The following is a 10,108-nucleotide window of genomic DNA, read 5'->3' on the forward strand; positions in this document are numbered from 1 at the left end:
GATAGGCACTTTCTGTATTAGTGTGTGTGTGTGTGTGTGTGTGTGTGTGTGCACAGCGCGCTTTTTTCTGGGAAGCAGCCCTGCTTTTCTACTCAAAGTAGAAAGGCAACTAGAGCCATGCACCAACTCAGTGAGTATCCTCTTTACACAATGAAGGATTTGATTTCAGACCTGGACAGAGACTACATCTTGTAAAAAAAATTGCTGTCAGAAAGCCAGATTAAGCTTTGTAACTCTGTTGAGCCTTATATGTTATAAGTTTCCTTACTTATGACATTAGAATGAGATTCCCAGACTCTTGCTTGCATCATGGAGTCTATGTGAGATGAGAATTAAAAAAAAAAAAAAAAAAAAAAACACGGCCTGTGGAATCTGGCTGCACCTGTCATGGTCTTTCTACAATACAGAAATGGTGGAGGTCATCCTTTCCCCCATGTAATTCCTTTCTATTCAATTTACTGACTTCCAGGTAATGGGAAAGGAAATGAGCAGGTTTTTGTTTTTGTTTTGTCCCCCTTCCCTAAAAGGAAGAAAGAGTAAGGAATATATTACTACAGTAAAAATTGGAGAGAGGTGGTCTCAAATAGTTTCTGGATGGAAAACAAATGAAAAGGTGATGCTGTTGTTACCAATCTTTGTCCCCAGATTGGTTCCTTTATCTCTCTTGGAATTGCAGAAGTAGAAATAAGACTGAGCTCAATTGGGCAGTTGAGGAAGGTTTATTCTTTACCAATAATAGGAGAAGCAGGGAGAAAGGCTCAAAGATAAGCCTCTCTGTTGGGGATAGAAGGTTATAGACATAAAGGCAATGAGGGAGAAAAGAAGGAATATAATGCCTTTTCTGAAAATGGGTGCAAATTTTCTGCAAATTTACATGCTGTCTCTTTCCCCTCCTTTCTTGATTCTTTCTGGTCATTTTCAGGACGATTAAGAACCTCATATGGAATGAAAGGGTGTGTCATTTAGCATGCAGAAGGATTTATAATGAAGTTTGCGTTTGTCTGATGATTCCTCTAGCAGTCATCTTCAATCCCACTGGTTTCAGTTAGCCCACCAGAAGAGAAACTTCTGGCTCTTAGTAATACTGTCCTCAAAAATAAGCATGAGTAGGATGGGATACAAGTTCAATGGTGTCCCACTATTGTAATCCCAGTGAATCAAGAGGTTGAGGCAGAAGGATTGCAAGTTCAAGGACAGCCTAGGCAATTTAGCTCATCTCAAAATAAATAGTTTTTTTTTTTTTTTAAGAGACAGAGAGAGAGAGAGAGAATTTTTTTAATATTTATTTATTTATTTTTTTAGTTTTCGGTGGACACAACATCTTTGTATATGGTGCTGAGGATCGAACCCGGGCTGCACGCATGCCAGGCGAGCACGCTACCACTTGAGCCACATCCCCAGCCCCCAAAATAAATAGTTTTAAAAGGATGGGACTGAGTGCAGTATCCTAGTCTTCAGCACCTTGGGAGGCTGAAGCAATTGGATTGCAAGTTCAAGATGAGCCTCAGCAACTTTGTGATTTTTTCAGGAGCTTAGCAGATCCCTGTTTCAAAATAAAATTAAAAAAGGCTGGGGGCGTGGCTCAGTGTAGAAGTGTTCCTTGGTTCAATTCCCAGTACAAATATATATGTACAAAGGGGGATGGGGATGTAGCTCAAAGGTAGAGTGTTTGTCTAGCAAGGGAGTAGCCCCTGGGAGGAAAAAGAAGTTCAGCTAGGCTACCTAGACAGTACAGAATAGGGTGGGGTAACACTGTCAACACCATCAAAAACATATTTCTGAAGAGGAGGTGGACCTAGTGGGGACTGCTTATCACATTCTGTTTTTGACCCAGCTTGTAGTTACTCAGGTATGTTAAATTTGAGATAATGTGTTGCCATGTACACTGGTAATTGATGAACTTTTTGTATATGCTTTAATAAAAGATAGTGTAGAAAGTTGTTTCTTTGATTTAAATAGATTCTAACATCAGAACACATGTCTTCTTGATCATGGTCAAACCACTCAATGTATGTGAAATTCTATGATAGGAACACAAAACCCTACTTGAAAAATATTTCTTCACACCAAATAGCTTCTGAAATCTATGTACTTATGTAATTGAAAGCTCAATCCCCATCCTCAACACCAATCCAATAACAAAGACAAAGTATTGAGAAAAATGAAAAGAAGGTTTATTTCTTTGCTAGCAAAGAAGAAACATAGGGGACTCCTGTCCCAAAGATGTGATTCTGCCTATCCACAGGTACAGGGGGGGCTTTTATAGAGGTGATTCAGAGAAAATGAGAATAGGGAGGAGAGATCAGGTAGGAGAAGATCAGGGAGGAGAAGTTTAGGAAAAAGAAGATTGGGGAAAAAGGAAAAAAAAATGTATAAGTTTCAAAGCCAAAAGGGATATAGTCTAAGCATCAAGTGAACCCTTGTTACACTTACCCACACCAAATTTTTTTCCAGATCTCTTTAGATGCAGTAAATAGCCATCACTCTCATTTTTACCTAGAACTGAAAATGAGTTTTTCCTCACACACAGGCAAGTTCAAATGGCTTCAGGGCCAGGCTTGTTTCATGAATGAAGTAGATAGAAGGCAGCCTGGGGAACTTAGCATGGGACCTGTCAGTGGGGTGATGGCTGCTTGGCACAGGGGATACTTGCCAGGCTGAAGTGTAAAAATTGTGTCCTGGAACAGGTCATCATTCAGTCACAATGCAGCAAATCACTGAGACATTCAAGAGAATTCAGAGATCTAGTCCAATCCCCACACTGTACCTACAGATGGAATTTGACCCAGGGAAGCTTGAGAAGTGCCTCCGTCACTGGGGAGGGGAAGGGCAGTTAGGTTGGCAGAGAGAAAAACTAAATCACCTCCCTACTGGTCAGTATTTATACACGCACACTCATGTACGGATATGTAACAATGAAAATAAAGCCATTTTATGTATTAAAAGAGAAAATAAAGGGGGGGAAATCCCATGATATTTTACTTAAAATATTTACTTAAAATATTTTTTGGTGAGCAAAAATTTTTTTTAAAACACCTCCTTATGCTCCCAAATATTCATTCCCAACAGCATGAAAAATGCAAGATTTGCTGGCAAGGTGAGTCACGTAAGTTGAATATTGCTAGTTTTCTTACTCTGAGGAGCATCTGTCCAGTCCCTCTCACCAGGTCCCAAAGTTCATGTAGCTTTTGCATTGCTGTGACCAAAATGCTTGACAAGAACAATTTAGAGGAGAGAGAGTTTATTTTGGCTCACGGCTTCAGAGTTCAGTCCATGGTTGGCCAACTCCATAACTCTGGGCCTGAGATGAGGTAGAATGGGATGGCAGAAAAAGGTAGCTCAGAACACGGCAGTCAGGAAGCAGAGAGAAAGAGCTCTGCTCACCAACGTATCAACCCCAGTGAACTATTTCGTCCAGTCATAACCTACCTGCCTACAGTTATCACCCAGTTAATCCCTCTCTGTGGATCAATCCACTGAGGTTACAGCTCTCATAATCTAATCATTTCACCTCTGAACATTTTTGCCTTGTCTATTTCAAAAGCTTTTGGGGGACACTCATATCCAAACCATAACCATGTACTTTCAACCAGATGGAGTGAGAGGAAATGGTAGGTCATTAAATAAGCTGGACCTATATGAGCCTGCCTTGGCAAGAAGAGAAGGCTGAGGCAAAGCTTTTGAAGGAATCAGTACAGAGATGATGCCCTAAAAGCAGGAGTTAATGCTTTCCTTGGCATTATTCTTATTATGGAGCACTTGTTAAGAACTTTGTTTGCCAAGTGTAGTAGTGCATGTCCATTATCCCAGTTACTCTGCTCACTGAGGCAGGAGGATTATAAATTCAAGGCCAACCTGGACAATTTAGACCCTGTCTCAAAATAAAAATTAAAAAAAAAAAAAAAAAAAAAAAAAAGGCTGGGGAGTAGCTCAGTGGTAGAGTGCCCATGAATTCAATCCCCAGTACCGGGCGGGGCTAGAGGCGGGGAGAACTTTGTAATTTGTGAAATATTCTAAGGTTTCCCTTTCCTGAACTATTTGCTATGTCAGTCAGTACTTTAGAGAAAGAAATTAACCCCAAATTGCTCCTTGGTCCTCACCCCAGTGTGGAAGGAGAAGCAGAGAGAGCAGAGAAAGGTGTCAGTAGGGCAGGGTCCCACACTTGCCCAGCTGGCCAAGATTTCCTCCCTAAGTTATTTTATTCTTTTGACACGTTGTTCTTCCCCTATTTATGAGTAACAGCGTATCCACAAAAAACATTGTACTTTGAAATTAAAAATAACTAAAGAAGATAAACTTTAGGCTTTGTAGAAACTGTAAAAACTATAGAAACTTTAGCTAGACATCTATAAGTCATTCAATAGTAAATTCCATTTTATACTCTCACACTCTAATAAGATAAAAGGCCACAAGTAATAAAAGTAGGTCAGTCATTTTATTTTATATTTACAGAGTTTTATTTAAAAGGATAATTTTTCAAAATGTTAAAAGTAACCTTGAAGGGCTGGGGTTGAGGCTCAGTGTTAGAATGCTCGCCTAGCATGTGTGAGGCACTGGGTTCAATCCTCAGCACCACATAAAAATAAATAAAAGAAAGGTATTGAGTTCCATATACAACTAAAAAAATTTTTTTAAATTAACCTTGAAGCTACACTGTGTGTGTGTGTGTGTGTGTGTGTGTGTGTGTGTTAAATGGGGACTGAAAACCCAGGGGCGATCTACTGCTGAATTATATCCCCAGCTCTTCATATTTTATCTAATCACAGGATCTCCCCAAATTGTTGAGGCTGGTCTCAAACTTAAAATCCTCCTGCCTCAGCCTCCCAAATCACTGGGATTAGAGATATGTGCCACCTTGCCCAGTACTACTTTTTTTTTTTTTTTTTGGTAATTCTAGGGAGAGTCATTTAATTTTTCTAACCTTTACCTTTCATCATACTGTACTAGTTCAAATGACTTTTAATCTTAGGGAAAGGGGGAAGAGAAATAAATGCCATTCTTCAATGTCTGCTATCTCTTTTACCACTTAAAGTGATCTCCTGTGATTAAGGATTGCTATCTCTGTTTTACAGATGAGGGATCTGAAATTGGAAGAGGTTAAAATTACTTGCTGAATCACTCAATGGGTAAATAAAGGAGTGAGCCCATGCTTTTTCCATTTTGCCTTGGAAAAATTATTCAAGAGACTAGAGTAGTGGCACAGGCCTATAATTCCAGCCCCTCAGGAGGCTGAGGCAGGAGAATCAGCTTGGGCAATATAGCAAGACCCTGTCTCTAAACAAAAAGGCTGGGGATGTAGCTTAATGGTAGAACCTAGCATGCAGGGCTCTGGCTTCAATACCTAGAAACAACACATGCACACACACACACACACACACACACACACACACACACACAGACATACACACACACACACAGATTCAAGGCAGGTAAGAGCTAACATTAACTCATCTGAAGTTTCACAAGGAATCGAAGATGTAAATACTATTATTATCATCTGTGTTTTGCTGGTAATGAAAGTGAACTAGAGAGAAGTTGAATCACTTACTCCAAGTTAGACACTGAAAGGTGAGACTGAGGTTTGAATCCAGGCAGCCTGGCTTCAGAGAATCATGCTCTGAACCTTCACACTATATTCTCTTGAAAGTTGAAATCAGAAACATTATTACATGGAACAGGCATGATGTCCACTTGTGTTTATGTGTATATATGTGAGTACATGTATACAGAAATACATGTTTTCCATATCACCTCCTTCTGACTTGCATTGAATGGTTTTAAAGCCTTGACCAAAACCACACACACCCTGGCGTACATGCTGACTCCAGAGCACACATTCTCTCTCCATGTGCTCAGTGTGTGTGCACTCAAGGTGCTCACATTTACTCACCATGTCGATGGTGCTTGTTTTCTATTTGCAGGCAAAACTATATCCTCCTGAGAGCAGGTGAGGTCTAGCCTGTTCTTCATACTTCCTTATAACAAAAGGGCTTGAACAGAGTAGAAATTTGCTCAGAAATCATTTGTTGAATGAATGAATGACCATATGAGAAAACGTATGGGTGCATGTTCATACTCTCAGTAACTGTTTTGCTGCAACAGGTCTTAGGAATTCCTTAGTTGCTTTACTCCACCAAGCTCTGTTTATTCTAATTACAAGCATTCCCTTATTTAGTCCCACACTTTTTACTCATCTTATGGAAGGGAAACCAAGGTTTTTTGAGGTGAAATGAGCTGCCCAGAGCCAGAGGGCACCAAAGTGGCAGAGACAAAAGGTGAACCCAGGCAGTTTGAGTCCAGAGTCCACACTTGAGGCATACGGCCTCTGCTATGCTTGTTCACAGATGTACCCCAGGATCCAATGGAGTGCTGGTCACATAGTAGGTTCTCATACTGAACTGAAGGAGAGGAGGAGAAAATTCTTTCTTGTAACAAGGAAAGTTCAAGGACATTTCTCACATTATTTTAATTATTTTGGGTACTGGGAATTGAACTCAGGGGTGCATAACCACTGAGCCACATCCCAAACCCTTCTTTATTTTTTATTTTGAGACAGAGTTTCGATAATTTGCTTAGAGCCTTGCTAAGTTGCTGAGGCTGGCTTTGAACTTGCAATCCTCCTACCTCAGCCTCTGGAGCTGCTGGGATTATAGGCATGGGCCATGGTACCTGACTCACATTTTTAATTTTTGTATGGAATCATGCATTACATATTCAGCTTACATGTTCTGTGGTGTAATCATGTTAGATAATAGATTAGGAGAGAAGGGTTTACTCCCAGTGGCAAGCTATTGAGCTCAAATGTACAAATGGATCCAGTTTCTTTTTGTGAAAACACAAATGGAGTAGGTGACTGTTATTTAAAAATAAGCATAAGACCACTGAATTGAATATTTTTTTATGAAACAGTGCCGTTTTTTAAAAAATATGCCTCCACCTCAGTATCTGCTTTAGATGTATTGCATAAAGAGATATAGACAATTCCAAACAATTCTTCAGTTCAAAATGTTAAGTTTTAGCTTTCTTCTCTTCTTCAATACATAACGTAAGGAAAAGAGCATGACTTCTACTTTATGTACAAGACCCACACCAGCCCAAATTTATAGTTAGTTCAAAGTCTTCACTCCATGGTTTCAGCAAGAAAACATTATTTCTTTGGAAAATGTGGTCAATTCAACATTCGTCTATTCAACATGCTATAATTTTGATTTCCTGAGTGTGATTTGGAAGATGGTAGCTAACTCATAGAGCTAAAAATTAAAAAGAAAAAACTATACCCCTAAGGGAAGAAATGTAAGTCCATACAGTTTCCATAACAGTTCCATAACAATTTGAACATAGACTGAAATTAATACAAATAGAAATAATCTTAGCTGGGTGCAGAGGCAACTGTAATCCCTGTAACTCTGGAGGCTGAGAAAGAAGGACAGTAAGTTTTAGACCAGTCTCAGTAATTTCATGAGAACCAGTATCAAAATAAACAATTTAAAAGGACAGGAGATGTAGTTCAGTGGAGTAAGGGTACACATAGAGTGCCCCTGAGTTAAATCCCCAGGACTACTACTACTCCTCCTCCTCCTCCTCCTCCTCATCATCATCATCATCATCATCATCTAAAATTATGAATGAATTAACTTCTATCTGCCTCTACCTCAGGGAGATTAATATAGAAAGATTTGCTTTATCTCTGTCCCTATAAACCACATCATAGAGCTGCTTAAATGTTTCCATCACAGTACTTGGGAGTTATTAAAAAATATTGGGGAAAAAGCCAGCTATAGACATGATATTTACTTGAGGTCCCCTGTTTTATTTTAATAATATCTATTTGCTTTAACATTTAATTATTTAAATGTTTAATATTAACATTTACTATTAATAATTTAATATATAATGATAATAATTTATATTTTAAGCAATTGCTAGGCACAGTATCAAGGTTCAGACAGGAAATAGAGTTTATCCCAGACAGTTAAATAAGGGAAACCTATCAGAAAAAACTATCTGTGGAGATGTGGGCAGGGTTAAAGAAATAAACAAGAGCCATCCAAACACTAGGTACAGTAGGAAGCTACAACTGCTTCTGGGGCTTATGTGACAAAGGGAAGACCTAGTGTACCTCGCACCTAGGAAAAGAGCATCGACAAAGGAGGGACCACCTGAAGAGAGCTGGAATTGGGGAAAGATAAGAGGTTTAGCTGGGTGCCGTGGCACCGCCTATGATCCCAGTGGCTGGGGAGGCTGAGGCAGGAGGATTCTGAGTTCAAAGCCAGTCTCAGCAAAAGCGAAGTGCTGAGCAACTCAGTGAGACACTGTCTCTGATAAAATACAAAATAGGACTGGGGATGTGGCTCAGTGGCCTAGTGCCCCAGTACAAAAAACAAAAACAAAAAAACAGAAAAGAGCTTTATGGTCAGAGACAAGGGACAAACATTGGTTTGGAGAGAATAGTCTCACCTCTCGCTCTGCTCTCAGTTTTCTTGATGGTGCCCACCATTGGCCAAAGCCAAGAAGAAGCCAGGCAGTGAGGGAGTCCAGGGATTGCTGCCCACAAAGGGTCAGAAGAGGGCAGATATTGGATTGGGGTGGCAGGAAGTTAAAGAGGAATGAACTGAACCACCTAGCACTGAGCTCAGCACTTTACCTGTACTATATCCCTGTATTTTCATATCAGCAGCCTTAGGAGGTAGACACTATTGCCCCATTTTACAGGTGAAAAAACAGATGTGTGGAATTTTAACCCAGGCTGTCCTTCTGACTGGATTCTGAGCTGTTTACCACCATACAAATTAAATCAAGTTCTAATAAAAATAAAATTTTATTGTTTTTTGTTTGTTGTTTATTGTCTTGCTTTTTGTTTGTTTGTTTCTATTTATTTCAAGATTCAAGGGACCAAAAGAAAGACTGACTTGGCTGGGGTCTTGTAACCATCTCTGAGGTGAGGGAAGACAGGATGTTCAAGAGGTAATTCTCCAAAAGCAAATCAGGATGCTGATTAACCAAACATAATAAATGTCCTCTATGATGATGGTTTAGATCATGAACATTCTTATCTCCATATTAGAGCTAACTAGGAGGCAAAACAAAACTGTGGATACATGCTAAACAGAGGAATGATATGGTCGAATTTGTATTTCAAAAATTATTACTCCTCGAAGCCATGGTGGAGAATGGACTGAGAGAGAAACTCTTTAGAAGGCTGAGGTAAAAAAAAATCATAAACATTTAAATTCAGCATCATCATGAACATTTAAATTCAATAAAATCATAGACAGGTAAGAGAACTAACTGCAGCTGATGAATATAGGGATTAGCAAAGAGAAAGGCCCAGGGTGACATGGAGGTTTCCTATGAGTTCACAATGAATTTCTGGAAATTAAGGAAGTGTGCCTCACAACAGCAGAATCCTCTAGAACAGTTCTGATTCCAAATATTATGTCTTGTTGTTCCTATAATATCGTAAAAAAAAAAAAAATCTGAGAAACTCCAGCATTGTTAAATCTAAAATAACTCCAAACCTTCTTTTGCATCTGAAAATGGTACAAAAGTCAGGTTCAGTTTCCTGATTTGTGGTTTGGAATAAGTGATCATAGATCACAGAATAGATGCAACACAAACAAAAAGAAGGAAACCCATTGGATGCCAGTAGAGTGAGCTGTGGTGGCTGGCAAAGCCAATGCTTCTATTCATTTAGAAATAGGGTAATTTAGTCAAGAAGAATCAAGAGTGGATGACTAGGATTAAAAAGCTTCAGGAAGAAAGAGCAATATCTTTTGGCAGTAATAAGCAAATACCTATCAGATGCAGGTGTACAGCCAAGTCAGATAGAAGTTAGCCAAAAGCCCTTTTACCTTCCACCAAACCCTTCAGCGTGTACTCCGAGAAAACATCAAGTTTCTACGTCCACAGCATAGTATGACCCACAATCTCAATGCTGGGATCAAGCATACAGACTCTGGTGCTCTCCAGGCTAAGGCTGAATTAACCAATCATACATACAATGATAATGAGAGGCATTTTCTTTCATTGAACATGGTCCACCAGACATGCTTGGAAACACAAAGAGGACGTTTCTGAATATTTTAATTCCTAGGATATTTTGTATGTT

Source organism: Callospermophilus lateralis, chromosome 15 (assembly GCF_048772815.1).
Source record: "Callospermophilus lateralis isolate mCalLat2 chromosome 15, mCalLat2.hap1, whole genome shotgun sequence".
Taxonomy (NCBI): Eukaryota; Metazoa; Chordata; class Mammalia; order Rodentia; family Sciuridae; genus Callospermophilus; species Callospermophilus lateralis.